The following is a 17,782-nucleotide window of genomic DNA, read 5'->3' as shown; positions in this document are numbered from 1 at the left end:
TCCAAATAGTACTGTCAGGCCTGGGTTGGTTCCTAGGAACACAAAGAAGGAAGGGAAATAGAATGTGGAAACAAAAAATTTGCATACGATACGGTGAGTGCTACCCATGTAAGAAGTAGGTGCAGGATACTATGGGAATACAAACAGGGACTACTTAGGCCATCTTGGGCTGAAGGGTGTCAAGAAAAGCTTTCTAAGAAGGTGATACCTAAGCTTATTTGATGGATACCTAAGCTTATCTGATATAAAGAGTTTAGCTTGGAAAATATAGAAAGAAAGCTCCATTCCCAGGTAAAGGCATAGTATAGGTACAGGTACAGAAATACAAAACAGCCTGGTGTGGAGGAAACTAGTTCTCAAAGTGGGTGACAGAAATGCTGACCAGAGCTCTGTCATGGAGGGTCTTGCACACCATGACAAGAAATTTTACCTGTATTCCTCAAGGGTTTTGGAGCCACTGAAATACTGGAAGAGGCTGCATAGGTCCACCTCATTATTACTCCCCATTGCTAACCCTCACATGGTCTCATGATCTTTTTTTCCCTCCCATTCCAGTCTCCATAAAAAGTTTAAGATTAATGGATTTTCCTCCTTGGAGGCTGAAAAACAAGTGACAATGATCTAGGAGTGAAAAACTGAACAAAGCACCCATCTTGTGACAAGAAACTGGGATGGTGCAAGATAACCCTTAAGAATTGCCAGTAAAATGTTAGCTCGTCTGGGACATGACAACCGTGACTACCTTGAGGAGAAACTATAATCCTGTCCATATAAAACCTTCAGCCAGTCTCCAGTTCGAGGAGACAGGTTTTTGGAGAAATCTATTCCTCTCTGTCTCCTATACATCGATATATAATAAAACTCTTGCTGCTCACCTTAACCCTGTCTCAGAATTGGCTATTGCGGCAGGCAGCTCTAATCCACATTATTGCGGTAACAGCGACAGAAGAGCTGGCCAGAACTGTGTCATGGAGGGTCTTGCACACAGTGACAAGAAATTTTACCTGTATTCTTCAAGGGTTTTGGAGCCGCTGAAATACAGTACTCAGCCCTGGCATGGATAGCTGTCAGTATCTTTGGTAGATGACTTGAAATTTGTCCTCAGTGAGTTATTTTTCTCTCAGTGAGTTCTTATTAAGAATTTGCTACCTTCTCTGTGTGTGGCCACCTCACTTCCATTAACCACACAGGATTTCAATTTTGGAGTCTAGATGTTTTTAAATTCAGAATTGCTTCTTTCTCCACAGAAGCTGCTCAGAGATGATTTAATTTGCAGTAATCCAGAGTGAATGTGACTGCAGAAATAAGCCAGAGTGGTATAAAGCACCTCAACTTATGACACCTCACTGAGGAACAAAAAGTATTGCAGAAAATCTTGACATAAAAAATAAAATATTAAAAATAAAACAGTATGAAAAAATAGAAGGAAAGAATTTAGAGTTATCCGTATAAATGTGAAGAAAGCCTCCATCCCTACCGCTCTCAAATGTTTTATGTATACTGGGTATTTTTAAGTGGAGAATAACAAAGCTATATCTAGTGACTTGTAATCTACCTCCCAATAAAGTTTCCTAAGGAGCTCTGATGAAAGTCATAAGGAATTATCAACAGAGTCTGCATGAAGTAGCAATAGCTATAGATGTAATGACACCTGTAAAACTGAAATTCTCTCCTTGACCATCCCCCACTGGATGTTTTGTGCGCACAATTGACCCCCTGAGCTAGAAGTAAATACAGGGCGGAGAACAGAGACAGAGATAATAAAAAGCTGGTCGTGTAGTAAGGGTCTGCATGATTTGTGTCTCAATATTCTTGCTTAAACATGATTTCCACTTTAATGAACATTGTTTATTTAATTGAGTGAAGTCCATGCTCTATACAATAATTTCATTATAAGCTATTTTTCTTCCCAATGTATTTATATCAATTTTATCTATAAAATGTATGAAAACTAAAAAGTTCATTTTGATACATCAGTTTTTAGGCTGTGATCCATTTGTACATAGTGTGTCAGGTTTCCCCTTTAGGAAAAACCATCCCTAGAGATTAGGACACAGATTTTATTCACCTCGTCATCACCTTGATCTAGAAGTACATGTCAAAGTGCTTTGGATATAGGTGATTTTTCAATAAAAGGTTTATTTTTTATTTTACAGTGGTTACTAAAAAATTCTAGTTGATGTTGCTTGAATATGACAGGCAAAATTTACCTTTACATAAATTCTATACATAATCGGGGAAATAGGGTCTCAAGAGGAGAAATAGAGTCAGGAAAGCCATGTAGGATTTAAAGTTCATAAATCCCAGTCATTAATTAACCTCACAGAAAAAATTTAAAAGAAACCAAAATCTATACAAAAACAATAGCAAGTTTCAAAGTATTTTTCATATTCAGCCATAAAACTTCAAGGCCAGCTAAATATGTATATGTAAATAGAGTCCCATTCCATAATGTGCTGGACAAGTGAACTGAGGGCTTTCACTCTAAGGACACGCTTCTGGTGAATAGTCTTAAGTCGTCTTAGCAGCTTCTGTTTCTTTCAGAGTTCTTTCTCATTGCTTCTTGAGTATATAAGGCTTTAGCTGAGCATAAACAGCCGATTTTTAGTTGATGGTTTGCATCGTTATTGCATAGCTCAAATTGTCCTTAGTGCCTGCTTACTCAAGCACTGCTACTTCCTGTCTTTGTGGCCAGCCTCCTTCTGTTAACCAAGCAGGTTCTACTTGATGTCCTGCTGTCAGACATGCTTTCAATATAACCAGTCCTACAGTGCAGAACTGGCCCAGGATTGTGTATACATGTAGCAATTTATTGGAAGTATAAGTCACTATAAAGTAAAATCCAACAAAATAGGGAGACAATCAAATCAAAGCAGACATACTGCAAGCATTTGACACCACTAAATTACAACATACCACTCCTGGTCAGTTTCAAGAGGAAAAAAAAAGAGAGACAGGGAAAGGCAACAGAACCTAAAAAGGAAGTCTTGTTACCTGTAACTGGTTTGTCAGATTCACAGGTGTAAGAGAAGCCTCTATTAAGGTGCAACTTCAAAAGATGAAATAGGTTATAACTGGAAAATCTAACACAAAACACACTGGATTTAGTCCTTAGAGAGACTTTAGACAGTCACACTGTAAACCACAAATGAAGAATGTGGAAAATTGTCACCATCAATTTCAGTGGCTTTGGAAGGCATTTGGCAGCCTGTGCAGGAAGACCAAGTAATACCAAATGATGGATTTAGCCCTGTTGTCATTGCTGAGCTGATGGATACAAATCATTTGCCTTTTAAACTCCAAGTTGCAGAAATAGGATGCATTGAGCTGTAAGGGGATCAAACGGATGAATGTTAGATACCAACAGATCAGAAGGTGTACACCCCAATAAAGTCGGGATCAACTTTCTTAAATTGGTTGCAGCAAAGAAAATAAATTTTCTAACTGGATTTTAAGGGCTGGATTCTCTTATCTAATAGTTTCATAATAATGATGAAAGAGAAGGTGATGTGGTTCATGTTTCAGGTAAGGGACATGCCTAGCATCACTACAGATTACACCAGGTGGGTGGACCTGTTGCCTCTCAACCTTAAGTTCTGAGTGATAGTCAGAGGTGAGCCATGGACACCAAGACCATTTACCAGCCATGTGACCCTGAGGCAGCCACTTACTTACCCTCTCTGAAGCTCAGTTTCTTCATAAGGAATGGAAAAATGAAAAAAACAAAATTCTATTTCACAAAGTTGTCTGAGGGGTAAAAGCTAATTCTGTGGAAATTCAGTGAAGCGTATCTGTTTAAGGATGGCTATTTAAGGCCAATCAACAAATTCTGCTTCCTTCCAAAATTTATTTGAAATGACCAAAATAAGAATTATATTATAAAACTTTATCAGTGCTGGAAAAGAAGGAAGATACTTGTCATTAAGATGAAAAAACTTTAAGATTTTTAAAATATGATAAAGGTAGAATCAGGTTATAGAAACCAGTTTGCAAATCAACTGATGTAAGGGATGTGAAGAAGGGGCCCACTTGGGTAATAAGTGAAAAAAATTTTTCAACAGAGACCTGGAAACTACTTAGTCAAAAGTGGCATGAGGTGAGAGAGAACATAGGCCCCCTGGACACTTTAAAGGGCAGCAAATTGAACAAATTGAAGGATTTAAGAAACTGACCCTGTGCCCAGATATGGCAATCATTGCCATTCCTCCAACTGATGTGGCCAGCCCACAAGAAAAAGCATGAGGTTGACTACAGTGAGCTAAAAACACAGACTTGTCAGCTAGAGAAGGCGTGCGATGACCCCCTGTTATGGGTTGAATTGTATTTTCCCAAAATATGTGTTGAATTTCTGGCCCTTTTGCCTGTGGATGTGATCCTACTTGGAAATACATTTTTTCTTTTGTTGTGTCCATGGGGTCATGCCAGTGTAGGGTGGATCCTAAACCTAACCGCTTCTGAGTTATAAAAGACCAGAATAGACTCAGAGACATGCACACAGGCAAAAGACAGGCACTATCTGACAATAGTGACAGATGAATCTATAAGCCCAGAAATTACAAAGATTGCCGGTTACTAGAAACTGAAATAGACAAAGAAAGGCTTCCTCTTAGAACTAGGCCTTGAATTCAAACTTCTAGCTCATCTACAAGCCAAGGAACAAGAAAGAACTAGGGAATGCCCAGGGCTATCAAAAATGAAGGAATTTACAGGAAGGAGACCCTGATTTGGTCTTTCAGCCTCCAGAACTGTGAGAAAATAAATCTCTGTGAAGGCCACCCACTTGTGGTATTTTTTGTTATGGCAGCACTAGGTAACTATGACAGCCCCACCTACCCCACCCCCGCCCTCCAAAAAATGTCAGACCAATTAGGCAAAACAACAACTTCCGTGATGGCTCTTTCCATTCTTCCCTTGAACAAAGGAATTTTTGATAGATCACAGGCATCATAATCTTCTATCCCTGGAGGTGGTGGATGAGGATAGGCCAAAGTTCAACTGACAGAAAGCAAAATTAAATTCCACTTGAACAACTTCAGGAACTATAAACATAAATACCAACACGTGCACACAACCCTCACAACAAATAAAAATTTCTTGCCAAAGAAGTGCCTTCTTTGTTGCCAGCATCCTAACTACCACTACCTGACCTCACAGGGCTTGTAAGTGCTAAAATGAGCTTGTGTTCTTTTCTTTTTGAAACTCCTCCCTCCCCCCCCCCCCCCGCCATTTTATGTTGCCGGGGAAAGAAAGATTCTATCTAGAAAAATAAAGCAATTATTACTTGCATAAAAAAAGATAAATTGAGGACCAGAAAGGGCATTTTTCAGATGAAAAACATAAAAACTAACTTAAAAATTTGAGTTGAAGCAGTAAAAACAGCAAAACTAATCCTCTGATTTAGAACAGGGATCAGGAAATGTTACGAAGTGCAAGATAGTCAATATTTAGGCTGTGCGTGCTACATTCAGTCTCTGTTGCATGCTTCTTTCTTTCCTTCTTCCTTTTTTTTCAACCCTTTGAAAATGTAAAAACCACGTTTAGTGCATGGCCATACAAAAACAGGCCATGGGCCATAGTTTGCCGACCCCTGATTTAGAAGATCAGCTTATTTTTTTAAGTTTTATTAGAAAGTATACTAAGGTTGAGATAGCTTTGATGGAGAAGAGATCCAGGAAATTTCCCGAAAATGAGACAGCAAAAGCAAAGCCATAATTATGTAAATAACAAGGAACACTTTATTGAGCTAAAGGCTTGAATCTTGCGATTAAATGAGCCTAGAATGATTGATGAGTAAAAAGAGAAATACGCATAGACAAAGTTTTCCCCCACTATCTGAAAGTAGAGCGTTCCTATGAAACTTTTTGTAAGCCAAAATGGCTTAAAGTGAAGAAGCAATTACCATTAATTTATACGGGAAAGATTTTCGAGCGTTCCCAGTCCAGAAGAATAACCTAACAAATCATACCAAAATAACACATAGTTCTTTTTAGGCTATTCTGATACCTTAGGGCACATCTTGTTAATGGATGCACAAAATAAATCGAGATAAAGCACAGATGCTCACAGACGCAGTTCAAAGCTTTGGCAGCTTGATTCTGAGATGCTGAGTGTAGTTCCCCGGGAAGGAGCTTGGCGAGGCCACTGGAGTTCGGAGTGCACACTGCCTCTTTAACAGCTCTCTGCAGAACAAAAGCTGAAAGCTATTTCAGATTTTCACTGTTTCATAAAAGCGAAAATCCTCTTCGGATTTCTTTTGGTTAGCGAAAACAGATACTAATGTAGGTCTTTCCTAAAAGCGAAGTGGTGTAAAATCAACTTTCAGAAAGCAGGGGATACCTGTATAGACATATGTTACAGTATATTTTGAACTCCAAAAAAGAATTTTTTTAAATCCTTATAGCATTCAGGCAGAGAAAAAAAGTTTACATACAAAATAAAAATTATGATTGCATTGAATTTCCTTTCTATGACAGTAATCATGTGAGGACAGCAGAGCCATGTCTAAAGACTTTGACAGGTTGGAAGTATAGCCAAGCCATGCCATTCAGGTGCTAGAGCAATACAAAGACATTTTCCAACATTCAGTAACCCAGTAGAGTACTAGCTATTTACCCTTCCTGGATAAAACATCTGAAAATGTACTCTAAATAATAGAGAAATGCATCAAAATTAAATAGTCCAAGAAGAAAATTAAGGTATAAAATCTGGCGGCAAAAGCTTCTGTGAAGATGGCGGTATAGGTGTAAGTTTAGGGGGAAAAATGATATTCTTAGAAACAGGAAAAAGTTCAAAGACCAGAGATATGGAATTTAAAAAAATGAGGAAAGGCTCCAGCTTCACAATGCACAGTCTGATGAGTGTGAGTCAAATACTAAACAAGTTGTGTCAAATTTAAAGAGGATATTGGGTGTCCAATGTATGAGCGTAATGGAAGGTTGGCTCACTCAGCCGTTCCCTTCTGTGTCTCCAGACAAACCAGGCTGGGATGTTTGTAACTGTGAATTTACGTACCTATCGTTGGAATGTTTTTCTTGAAAAATTCGACACTTTCCCACAAATATTCCTCAGCTTGTTGGGGCGGGCTTCAGCAGGGGCAGGCACTACCCTACTTTGTTCTTTTTTCTCACTTAAGAGATGTAATGTGCCAGGCACTCAGTGCTAGGGATAAAACAGGAAACTGAATAGACATAAACCCCTGCCCTTGTAGTGCTTATATTCTAAAATAAGCTTTTTTTTTTTTTTTAATACTTGAAACCTATCCCGCATGTTATATTTCCAGAGAAAGAAGGGCTGCATGAAAAACCACTCCATCATCATTACTGTTCTTTTCTTTCTTTGTTTTTCGTTTTCCTACTTCCATTTCCAGAAATGTGTAGAATGAGATCTGCAAGCAACTCTACTCTGCTGCTGAGGATTAGAAGTAATGGTGAAAGGAGGCAGTGCATCTACTAACAATGTGAGCAGTGGAATCAGAAAACCTGGCTTTGAACCTTGCCTTCATCACTTAGAGGTACTAGCTGTGGAGCCTCAGACAAATTCCTTAATTTCTCTGTGCCTCAGTTTCCTTGCTGGTAAAATGAAAATAACAATAGGATTTGCATCATGAGGTTGTTTATATTAAACAATATAAATGATGAAAGAGTTGAAAAGAATGAGAAGCCTGTAAAAACTGCCCACTCATCCTTACACAGGAAACCCTAGTGTCACTGTGGTTAAGCTCTCCACTGTCAACCAAAAGATTGGCAGTTCAAACCCACCAGCCGCTCTGTGGGAGAAAGATGAGGCAGTCTGCTCCCATAAAAACTACAGCCTTGGAAACCCCGTAGGGCAGTACTACTCTGTCCTATAGGGTCACTATCAGTCGGAATCGACTCCACAGCAAAGGATTTGGTTTTCTGATTTAACCTTACATTCACAGCTAATCCTTACAGCTAGTCCAGAACACATGGCATTCCCTAGCATTATTATATGGTAAGTATAATTGCTACTAATAATAAGGATTACTGATCAATGAACCTTTGTTTCCTCGTTTTTCAAATGGACATAGTAAAAGTCCAGATTAAAAGAGACACCTCATATAAAGCATTACAAGCCAAGCCAGATGATTCTGACTACAGTATTTTTCATCTCTGCCTATGCCTCTACCTTAGAAAAATTATCTGGATCTCTGTTAATCTAAAAACTCAGTCCAACTTAATCCCTTTGGGACAAGGCAAAGGCTTTGAGTACATTGAGCTGAGAGCATCACTTAAGGTGGCACTTCTGACAAAAGACTTCTATAAAATGAAAAGCGCAGTTTAGAAAGTGGCATTATGATGTTATTGGACATAAAAATAAAGCTGACTGAGCCCTTTGGGGAAGAATCCATTGTCTTCAGAGAAGGACTTGATATGTCACTCTTAAAGAAAAGCAATCCTTGTGAAAAGGGCAAGACCAGTCATCTGAGAGGAACCACACACTTGATAGGATGTTGAGCTATCAGCTTCAGGGCAGACTGAGAGCAAGAGAGACTCATGAACACGGTTGTGAAGATGAAGGGTGTCATCAGAAGAGTAAACAATATTGAATATTGACCCCATGTGTTACAGAGTAGAATTGCTGCATAGAGTTTTCTTGGCTGTAATATTTACAGAAGCAGATTTCCAGGACTTTCTTCTGCAGCACTGCTGAGCAGGTTCAGACTGCCACCCTTTAGGTTAGTAGCTGAACGTACACCATTTGCGCCACCGAGGGACCCTGTATCAAAAGGATAACTTGCCTGAAAATGCCCTCTACTTCTATTTACCCTTTTCTGTTTTAATACTAGCACTGTGCTGTTTGCTTTACATGCATTATTACATTCAATTCTTACATTAATGGGGTAGACACTATTGTTATTCCAATTCTCTAGATGAGGATAGTGAAGCTCAAGAAGGTTAGGAAGTTTGCCCAAGATTATAAAAGTAGAACTGCTAAAACTCGAATAATAAATTCTTGAGAAACAAGTTACTAAATTGAATTAAACAAAATTAATCATTTTCTTATTCAATTAACATGAATCATTCTTCAAGAAGAAAGTATATTCTGCCAGTGGTTTTAGCACAAATAATTTATTGATTTTAATTATTCACTTATAATCATACATTAATCAATGTTTTCAAGGGGCCTATTAAGAATATTGAAAATACCATGGACTGCCAGAAGAATGAACAAATCTGTCTTGGAAGAAGTACAGCCAGAATACTCCTTAGAAGTGAGGATGGTGAGACTTCATGTACTGTGGACATGTTATCAGGAAGGGGTCAATGAAAAAGAGAAAGACCCCAATAAGATGTATTGACACAGTGACTGCAACATAGCAATGATTGTGAGGATGGCGCAGGACAGGGCAGTGTTTTGTTTTATTGTACATAGGGTTGCTGTGAGTCAGGATGGGTTCCTTGATTTCTAGCTTCCCATTAGGTTTGGCCAATTGGAGGAATAAGCAGGAAGTCCAGAGGGCAGAAGAAAAGTAAAACTGGGCTATGTTGCCATAGCCCAATGACACATGAGCCCTGTTGAGTAGTGTGTTAGTTATCTATTGCTACATAATAAAAGACCCCAAAACTTAGAGTTTACAACAACAAACATTTATTATCTCACAGTTCCTGTGGGTTGGGAATTCAGGAGCAGTTTAGCTGGTTGGTTGTGGCTCAGGGTCTCTCCAATTGCAGTCAAGAGGTTAGCCAGGCCTACGATCATCTGAAAGCATGTCTGGGCTGGGGGATCTGCTTCTAAGATTGCTCACTCACATGGATGTTGCCAGACATAAGCTATCTCCTTGCTGGAGACCTCAGTTCCTCACTACGTGGACCTTTTCATAGGGCTACTTAAGTGTTCTCATGATATGGTGGCTGACTTTCCCCAGAGCACATGGTCACAGAGAGAGGCAAGGACGCAGCCACAATGCCTTTACAATCTAGTCCTGAAAGTCACAAGCTGTTACGTCTACCACGTTCTGCTAAATCATTAAGTACAGCCCACACATTCTCAAGGGGGAATGAGAATTTGCCTGTATCTTTTAGAGGGAGGGACTTCAAAGACATTGTGGACATTTTTTAAAACAACTATGGGTGGCCTTCTTCACACAACGTTCTGTCTGTTCCGGTAACTGCTCTCTCCCTTTGACCTTTCGGGTCTAGGAGTGGTAATGTTTGTCAACTGTTACTAGCCCAGGACACTTCACCATTCTTTTTGCTTTCCCGTAAAACTGGCCATACCATTGTAAATAGTCCTTTTATTGAATTTTCCTCAAATTAACTGATTTGAATGTCCCATCTATTTTCTGTCTGGACCTTGATTAACAGATTGACTTAATGCTATACTTGTAATTAATTCTAAAGAAGATAATTGGACATATGGGAAAAGGTATGTGTACAAGGATTGTAATCGTAGTGATGTTCATAGCACTGAAAAATTGGAAATTATTTCAATGTCCATTAATAGGTAATTAGTTCAGCATAACACAATATGATGCACTCATCATAAAAGAGGACAGTTACTGATTTGAAGAATTCTTACAAAATATTTCTAAATAAAAGAATATGCCACAAGAAAGTTTGTACAGTATGCTCTACTTTGTGTGAAATTATATACACATGCTCACACATACATAAACACATATATATGACTACATAATATATACAGGTTCAATTACGTACACACACAGATTAAATGGTATATCTTCAAATTACCTTTAAAGTGCTATTATCAAATGCTGTAGGTCATTTTTTGCAGGTTGAGTTCCCCATCAAGCAAAATCTAAGATAAAGATTAGTGTGCCATCAATAAACATATGACGAGTACCTTTGGAAGGGAAGGAAAGAAAGCTGGATTGGGATTGGGCAGAGGAAAGTGGAGTTACAATGCAATCTCCACAGAATCTTTGGTAACCCTATGGGAAGCTATGAGTCCACGATGGTCTTTTAGAGCTATCCTAACTAGGGAGAAGAAAGTCAGGCCATTATACCTCCATGCCGATCACTCAGTGGATGCAGGTTGTCCCCAGAAGGAGGTATGACCTTAGGCCAGGTAGTTTTCTTCCTCACTCATTATTTCAAAGGCAATCTTCAAAGAGAGCTAACAATTAAGGGTCATTTTCTAGTAGTACTATTAGGAGCTGTTGGAATAAATCTCTAATTACCAAAGGGGGATTGAGGCAGAGCACCACAATATCCACAACAGTTGACATCTGTGCTGTTTGGATACATTTCTTTGTATTTGTTCTGGGTGCAGCTCCTTTGGGACTCCAGTGGGCTTCTCTTCCTGGGGGATAGATAGGAGAGGAAAATGTAGTGAGATGAACTACAGATCCTACCACTATAGCTGGTCTTGGGGACATAGTTGATATCATTGTCTCCCTCCTTGACCATTCATTCTAGATTCCCCTCACTCTCATCTAGCACCACTGCTGATCTCATTGAGTTATCTGGTGGCCTGATCTAGACCCTATCCCAAGTCTATACCACTAGTCACTGTGATTTTCTCAGGCCAGGGTTGCTGAATTTTTCCTTGTATTATCAAAATTGGTCAAAAAAGTACCAAGAGATGCTCAAGTGATCATTTGAGTGCCAAAGTAATCCTTTCCACCCCGTAAAGAATTAAAGCAGCTCTACCTCCCCATGATGACCAAGGTCAACTACTCCTGCTAACATGGACTCCAATTTTTGTTTGTTGGTCCCTTGGCATGAGAAGTCCAATGTACCCAGGCAGCAACCATAACTTATAGTTTGTTGGAACTCTTGCTCTGTTCCCTGGCAGAACTCCTTCCCCTTTTTGGAACCATGACCTCTAAACCATTATAGTCCAGAGTTTCAGGTATGAGAAGCATAGATTCCCCAAGCAGATCACTTAGAGTGAAGGTAAATGGGGTTAATCCTGCTTTTAACCCTTAGTACCCATGAGTCCGGAGAGCCCGAGAGGCACCATGGTTATGTGCTGGCCGCTCCAGGGAAGAAAGATATGGCAGTCTACTTCCATAAAGATTACAGCCTTGGAACTCTATAGGGAAGTTCTTCCCTGTCCTATAGGGTCTCTGTGAGTTAGAATCAACTTGACGGCAATGGATTTCTTTGGGTTAACCCATGAGTCCATGTATTCTGACTACTATTCTACTAAAAGTCTTTGATTTAAATTCTATCAATTCATCCTGGGGATCGTACTTCATCTTGGTATTATCATGTCTGAGCTGGAGCTTCAATTGTGCCTTCAGTAGGTCATTCCCTCAGTCCAGCTTCTGGATGGGCTCTCTCCTGAACTTTTGCTGGAACTTACGTCTTTTGGCCTGAAGCCATGTTATGCAGGCTCTTATGCTGATAGATCAAACACTCTGTAAGTCCTAGGATATTGATGCTGGCTCAGCAAAGGCAATCCCTGGGAATGTATACTTATTCCTGTCAAAATAAACTGCTGCCCCTTCCGGGAAGGAAAGGATCAAATGTAGTCAATGTGTGACCAGTCTGGTTGGTCTCCTCAAGGGATGGTACCATACTGAAGGATAACTACTGGTCTCAGTCACTGGCAGTTTGGTCAATGAGCAATTTCAGTAGCTAATCAGCCATGATATGTGAGAGATCAGCCTGTTGGGCTTATGTATACCTCTATCCCAGTTACCAAGACTGCTTCATTCATGGGCCAAAATTGACAGACTGGCTGACATCAACTGACTAAGACATTTTCTCTGCCTGGCTTTTTAGTGTCTCTTCCCTGGTGAACACTCTTTACTGAGTAATGACATGCTATATAAATATCACACTTTGTGTCTACTCCTATGGTGTTCCTTCATATGCCCCTAGGCCAGACGTCCTTGTTGCCAATCTTCCAGTGTTTCTCCTTACAAAATTCTGTCCATCTGGCCAGTCCATATGCTACTTTCCATAAACTCAAATATATTCTAACCTTGGGCCACTTCTCTTCCCACATAAAGTGGATGACCAGCTATACCAACAAATACTCTGCTCGTTGAGAGCTTTTTCAAGGCTACCTCCTACTGCAGTGCAAACAAACAACAACAACAAAAAAAAAAAATTGTTTTGTTTTCTCTACTGAACTGGACTACTTGTGAACTATGCTAGACTTTGTCCACCTCAGTGAACTCATGGGCAGGGATCCTCCATGTGGCAATAAGAGTAAGCTGAGGGAGACACAGTGGTCTAACAGTGGTGAATAACATGGGTCTATCGGTATCTGCTTGTGCAACTTGCTTTAACTCTCCACTCATGCTTGTCTTTGATTTAAGAATTATCGCTTCCATCATACAATTAGGGCCCTCCCAGCATTATTACATGGTAGGTCTGAGAGAATCAAATTCACAATAAAAAGTTCTGGTTGCGTGGTTACTAGGTATCTCTGCCTCTACCAGGGTACAGAAGTATACCAGAAGCTGCTTTTCAAAAGGTGTATAATGTTCCACTGCATATGACATAACCTTACTCCAAACCCTGGGGGTCTCTATAGTAATTCTCCCATAGGGATAGCTATAAACGCCACATGGTATCTTTTCACCTGAATGATACAACCAATATCATTTACTCTATTTTTTTAGGGGTCCTGGGATTAGTGAGTCCAGTTCTATAGTGAAATCTCCTATTCTCAGAAGCAGAACCACCACTTAACAACTAGTGATGCTGGTGCCCCACTCTCCAGCACATTCCTATTGCTTTGGTAAATGGCATAGCTTCGAGATTCTCCTGTAGTATATTTGGTGGGTTTTTTGGCATGAATTGTTGTACCCATTCAATCATGCCTATTTATCTGAGCCTTTAATTTATTCTTCTACCATCTTCTATGGCAATTTTCTTATTTCTGATTCACTTAGTCATAACATCATTAACATTATGTCATTGCTTTTTCTATGCATTTAGGAATCATGTTAGCAGCATATTCACACAAGGAATTCTTGCCAAGGTGTTCATGTCTATGTCTTGGAAGCGTACTCCAATATTGGTAAACTCTCTTTTATCCAAATTTTGTCCCCTAACCTTTGGTCCAGCATTCTCAGAATTCAGTCTCATGTGTTTGGCCCTACTAGCTTCTATTGGTAGAAAGTCTTGGCATTCCTTTGGAGTATAGTCCCTTTTTCCCTTAGTAGGATCAACATTTCCCAAGTGCAACCTTATGCCTGGAGCCATCTGTGCTCCATCTACCATTAGCGATGTGGTCCTCATTGCTACTTTCTGCTTTTTTAGTCCACTCCTGGAGCCCTGGTGACACAGTGGTTTAGAGCTCAACTGTTAACCAAAATGTCGTCAGTTTGAATCCACCAGCTGCTCCTTGGAAACCCTATGGGGCAGTTCTACTCATCCTATAGCGTCTCTATGAGTCGGAGTTGACTTGACGGCAATGGGTTTGGTTTTGGGTTTGGCCTGCTATCAGCTACGACAGGTTAAATTCCCTGAGAAGTAGACTCTGAGATAAGAGATTAGCATATAGGACATTTAATAGGGCATTCTCTCAGGATCAAAAATCATGGAAGGTGTATTAATTATCTAGTGCTTCTATAACAGAAATAGCACAAGTGGACAGCTTTAACAAACAGAAATTTATTTTCTCACAGTTTTGGAGGCTAGAAGTCCAAACTCAGGATGCTGGCTCTAGGGAAAAGCTCTCTCTCTCTCTGTGCCCTCTAGAGGCAAGTCCTTGTCTCTTTTCAGCTTCTATTCCTAGTTTCCTTGGTGATCAAGTGGAGTTTACCTTCCCCTCCATTTGTGCTTGTTTCCTTAATCTACTCTTTCATAGCTCAAAAAAAGATTGATTTAAGATACACCCTACACTAACACTGCCTCATTAACATAACAGAGGAAACCCATTCCCAAATGAGATTATATCTACAGGTATAACCAAACCAAACAAACCCATTGCCTTCAAGTCAATTCCAATTCACAGTGATACTACAGGACAGAGTAGAACTGCCCATAAGCTTTCCCAGGAGCAACTGGTGGATTCAAATTGCCAACCTTTTGGTTAGTAATCTGAACTCTTAACCACTGCACCACCAGGACTTCAACCACAGATATAGGAGTTAGGATTGACAACACATATTAATGGGGGACAAAATTTAGTACATAACAGAAGGGAAGGAAAGAGACAGATGGGCTGAAGGTAAAGTTTAGATGCAGTGTAATCCCAACAAAGGCAACAGCCAAGTCCAAGAGAATTTCTGGAGCTGGGGTGGACTTCAGAATTGGGATAAGAGGGTCAGATCTTTATATTCCTTCATTTATCTGTCCTTGGATGTGAGCTGCTCCTGAAAGTAAATGCAACCTTGTGCAAGACGGTTTTCTCCAAGCTTCATTTTCCAACAATCACTACAATTAACCTAAATTTTTTTAATGCAATGGTTTCTATGGGGAATATATTGAACCATGCAGGAAGCATCAAAAGAAGATGGAAGGAGTATACAGAATTACTGTACCTCAAAGAATTTGTCGATGTTCAACCATTTTAGGGGACAGCATATGATCAAGAATCTACGGTACTGAAGGAAGAAGTCTCAGAAGCAGTGAAGGGAATAGTGAAAAACAAGCTTCCAGGAATTGACGGAATACCAATCGAGATGTTTCAACAAACGGATGCAGCACTGGAGGTGCTCACTTATCGATGCCAAGAAATTTGGAAGACAGCTATCAGGCTAAGCACTGGAAGAAATCCATACTTATACCCATTCCAAAGAAAGGTAGTCCAACAGAATGTGGAAATTATCAAACAATATCATTAATATCACACATAAGTAAAATTTTGCTGAAGATCATTCAAAAGCGGTTGCAGCAGTACATCAACAGGAAACTGCCAGAAGTTCAAGCCAGATTCAGAAGAGGAAGTGGAATGAAGAATATCATTGCTGATGTCAGATGGATCTTGGCTAAAAGCAGAGAATACCAGAAAGGTATTGTCTTAGTTATTTAGTGCTACTGTAACAGAAATACCACAAGTGGATGAGTTTAACAAAGAGAAATTTATTCTCTCACAGTATAGTAGGCTAAAAGCCCAATTCAGGGTTCCAGTTTTAGGGGTAGGCTTTCTCTCTCTGTTGGCTCTGGGGGAAGGTCCTTGTCATCAATCTTCCCCTGGTCTAGGAGCTTCTCAGGGCAAGGATCCCAGGTCCAAAGTATGTGCTATTTTCCTGGCTCTTGTTTCTTGGTGGCATGAAGTCCCCATGTCTCTCTGCTCACTTCTCTCTTTTATATCTCAAAAAAGATTGACCTAAGACACAACCTAACCTTGTAGATTGAGTCCTGCCTCATTAACGTAACTGCCACTAATCCCACCTCATTAACATCATAGAGGTAGGATTTACAACACATGGGAAAATCATATCAGATGATAAAGTGGTGGACAATCACAAAATACTGGGATCATGGCCTAGACAAGTTGACACATATTTTGGGGGGATACAATTCAATCTATGACAGGTGTTTACCTGTGCTTTATTGACTATGTAAAGGAATTCAAATGTGTGCAACATAACAAGTTATGAATAACATTGTGAAGAAAGGGAATTCCTGAACAATTAATTGTATTCATGCAGAACCTGTACATAGACCAAGAGGCACTTGTTCTAACAGAACAAGGGTATCGTTATGGTTGTATCCTTTCACCATACTTATTGAATCTGTATGCTGAGCAAATAATCTGAGAAGCTGGACTATATGAAGAAGAATGCCACCTCAGGATTGGAAGAGGACCCATTAACAACCTGTGATATGCAGATGACACAACCTTGCTACTGAAAGTGAAGAGGACTTGAAGCACTTAATGATGAAGATCAAAGACTACAGCCTTCAGTGTGGATTGCACCTTAACATAAAGAAAACAAAAATCCTCACAACTGGACCAATAAGCAACAACAGGATAAATGCAGAAAAGACTGAAGCTGTCAAGGATTTCATTTTACTTGGATCCACAATCAACGCCCATGGACGCAGCAGTCAAGAAATCAGACGATGTATTGCATTGGGCAAATCTGGTGCAAAAGGCCTCTTTAAAGCGTTAAAAAACAGAGATGTCACTTTGAGAACTAAGGTGCACCTGACCCAAGCCAATTGCCTCGTATGCATGCGAAAGATGGACAATGAATAAGGAAGACTGAAGAAGAATTGATGCCTTTGAATTATGGTGTTGGCAAATAATATTGAATATACCATGGACCGCCAGAAGAATGAACAAATCTGTCCTGAAAGAAGTCTGGCCAGAATGCTCCTTGGACGCAAGGATGGTAAGACTTCATCTCACATACTTTGGACACGTTATCAGGAGGGACTAGTCCCTGGAGAAAGACGTTATGCTTGGTAGAGGGTTAATGTAAAGAGGAAGACCTTCAACAAGATGGATTGACACAGTGGCTGCCACAATAGGCTCAAGCATAACAAGGATTGTGAGGATGGCGCAGGACCAGGCAGTGTTTCGTTCTGTTGTACATAGGGTTGCTATGAGTCAGAATTGATTCAGTGGCACCTAACAACAACAACAACAATGGTATCATCACAATGATTAAGAGCTCGGCTGCTAATCAAAAGGTTAGTGTTTCAAACTCACCCAGTGGCTCTGTAGGAGAAAGATCTGGTGATCTGTTCCCATAATGATTACAGCTTAGAAAACCCTACGGAGCAGTTGTATGGATTGCTAAGAGTCAAAAATGAACTTGACAGCACAGCGACATACAAACCAAAGTAATCTGTTTGCTAGTCACTTATGTCTTCTCAGAGAAAGTACATCACGTTGAACTAATCCTGAAATATCCCTATAATAATTAAAACCAGCCTTATTA

The 17,782-nt window shown here is 39.9% G+C and overlaps 1 pseudogene; it reads right to left on the bottom strand.

The window, feature by feature from the left end:
• LOC101359593 (serine/threonine-protein kinase PLK4-like) overlaps positions 1 to 14,165 on the bottom strand; it is an 86,348-nt pseudogene extending 72,183 nt beyond the window's left edge.
• Positions 14,166 to 17,782: the final 3,617 nt, after the last annotated feature.

The sequence above is a fragment of the Trichechus manatus genome, unplaced genomic scaffold (genome assembly GCF_000243295.1).
Source record: "Trichechus manatus latirostris isolate Lorelei unplaced genomic scaffold, TriManLat1.0 scaffold00005, whole genome shotgun sequence".
NCBI classification, from domain to species: Eukaryota; Metazoa; Chordata; class Mammalia; order Sirenia; family Trichechidae; genus Trichechus; species Trichechus manatus.
The sequence above is the reverse complement of the archived record's forward strand: the minus strand, read 5'-3'. Positions and strand labels throughout refer to the sequence as shown.